At 45.8% G+C, this 2,553-nt stretch overlaps 1 long non-coding RNA gene across 1 annotated transcript; it reads left to right on the forward strand.

The window, feature by feature from the left end:
- LOC109728635 lies at positions 860-2,553 on the forward strand. The gene is made up of 3 exons (XR_002221050.1): positions 860-887; positions 1,007-1,081; positions 2,526-2,553. It is a non-coding gene; the product is annotated as an uncharacterized LOC109728635 (long non-coding RNA).

Genomic DNA, 2,553 nt, shown 5'->3' on the forward strand with positions numbered 1-2,553 from the left:
TGAGCCCTCGTTTCATTGGACCATATGAGGTTTTGGAGCGTGTGGGTCCGGTAGCGTATCGACTTGCTCTACCACCGAACCTATCGGGCGTGCACAACGTCTTTCATGTATCGGTCCTTCGGAGGTACATTCATGATCCAGCTCACGTTTTGGAGACTATACCAGTGGAGCTGCGCGAGGACTTGAACTTCGAGGAGCAACCAGTGAAGATTTTGGCTCGCGAGGTGAAGAAGCTGCGGAATCGGGACATTCCGTATGTGAAGGTTCTTTGGAGCAACCACGAGGAGCGAGAGGCTACGTGGGAGCTGGAGAGCGCTTTGCAGGAGCGCTACCTTCACCTTTTTCAGGTGGAGTCTTGAGGTACGTCGCATTTTGAGTTTCGCGGACGAAACTCCTTTTTAGGAGGGGTGAATGTAATACACTGGATCTTAGCAAATCGCAAGATTCGAGTGTTTGATTTGTGTGTGGAGCCTTCCCACAGTTTTTTGAGGGTCGTTGATAGTGTTCCGACCCCTGGCACGCACCCCGAGGATGTTTGTTTGAGACTTGGCACCAAAATCCCAAAACTGGAATTTTTGGTTAGCTCTCGGGTAGCCTACAGCAAAGCTTGTACCGGAACAAGATTGGTCTTGTACCGGTACAAGGTTGATGGTTGTACCGGTACAGCCATCGGGCTTGTACCGATACAGAGCCGCAGACCCCGCAACCCGAGCCTCGGGTTTGTATTTTCGTGGGCCTTGTACCGGTACAGGGGCCCGTGTACCGGTACAAGGGGGCAGTTTTCGTGCAGTTTGGTCTGCAGGGGCGTTTTTGCTATTGTAGCACTTCTATAAGTGCACCCCACGCCCCTTAGGGCCTCCCCTGTGCTGAGACCAGCAGGAGTTGAGGTAGGAGGAGCTCTCTCTCCCTTTCTTTGCATTTTTACTCCTTTTGCTTGGTTTTTATTGGGTTTCCTCTCCTCTATTTGCATCTTGGTGGCTTCTCCACCATTGTTGATGGCTTAGAGCTTGGAGAGGAGCTAGTGGCTGCGGAGATCTTCAACGTCACTTGGATTGGAGCTAAGTTTGGAGCTTCTTGAGAGGTTAGAGACTTGATTTCTCCCTTTTGATCCTTGATTTGAGGTTTTTGTGAGATTAAACCCTAGAAATGGGAATTTAAGATTTATTTGGGCATTTTCGTTCTAGGGCTTTTGGAGCTAGATTATTGGGATTAGAGGTTTCCTTTTGGTTGGATTGGAAAGGCTCTAGCCCTCTTTTGGAGCTTTAGAGGAGATTTTTGCACTAGAGGTGAGTTTTTCCCACCTATGCTTGATTAGCTTATTGATTGAACTTAGCGTCGTTCGTTTCGATTAGGTGACACTTGTTCTCATACCTCTAGGGTACTAGGAGGCTAGAGGACACCTTCGTCGAGGCAAACGAAGAGTTTCGCTGTCATCGGTGGGTTTGGCTTCATGAAAACGGGGCGAAATGGCCCCTAAGCTTCCTAAACTTTTCGTATACTATTTTTGAATGCATTTTCATGCTAAATATGATCTATGAGAATTTTAGGGTACTTAATATGCATGCATTATGTACGATGAAAATTTGCACTCTATATAGTAGAGCATTGTGGGTGTTGTTGCATGCATTTGGGTGGTGCTCATGCTAGACGTTTAGAATCATGTTCTATGTGTTTAGAATGACTTAATTAAGCATTCATGAACCTTTGGGTTAAGCTTGGACTTAGTAAACGAAAGTATCATAAAGGGGCACTTAGACTAGCACATTATGAGACTATTGTATTGAGACAGAGAGATAGGCCATGAGCATCTATTATTTCCATATTTTAGACATGATGATATAGAGATAGGCCTATGTGTGAGTTGTGACATATTCCAGGTTGTAGACATGAGGACTTGGTACTTGAGACATACTGATAGCATGCTTGCCATTGTGCTCATTCGCACATGCTTGTGAGGGTCGCTCCCTACAAGCCGACACTCCGGAGTTGGCCTTGCGATACGTTCGCCGTGCGGGATTGGGCGCCGAAGTGGATTACCGTGGGAAAGGCTCATTCCTAGAGTGGGAATGTTGACTACCACGGGGCCATTAGGCCGGGCAAAGCGAGACAGCCTTCGGGTGGGTCTTATGCCAGACAGCCTTCGGGTGGGTTTTATCAGAGCTGAACTTTAAACAGATAAAGTGACAAGTGAACATTGACTAGGATAGTAAACAATGACATCTTTACTATTACATTGTGGACTTTGGGTAGTAGCATATTCATGCATTACATGTTGGGTATTCATATGTATATATCTAGTAGTTGCTTTCTTACTTATGCAAATCATGCTAAGTAAAGATATCATGATTATTGGGTACTCATTTATTTATTTATTTACAGTGCATTTATCGCTTTTGTTATAGTTGTACACTGACCCTCTTTTACAGTCTCGGGCCTAGTGGTGCATTTTACTGAAGTCAGTAATTGCCCACTGGAAACTATTATTTAATAATTCTCACGCCCCTGTTTCTATGTTTTCCTTTCAGAGCCTTCGGCACCGGCGGAGGCACGGGA

The sequence above is a fragment of the Ananas comosus genome, linkage group 24, assembly GCF_001540865.1.
Source record: "Ananas comosus cultivar F153 linkage group 24, ASM154086v1, whole genome shotgun sequence".
Lineage (NCBI taxonomy): Eukaryota > Viridiplantae > Streptophyta > Magnoliopsida > Poales > Bromeliaceae > Ananas > Ananas comosus.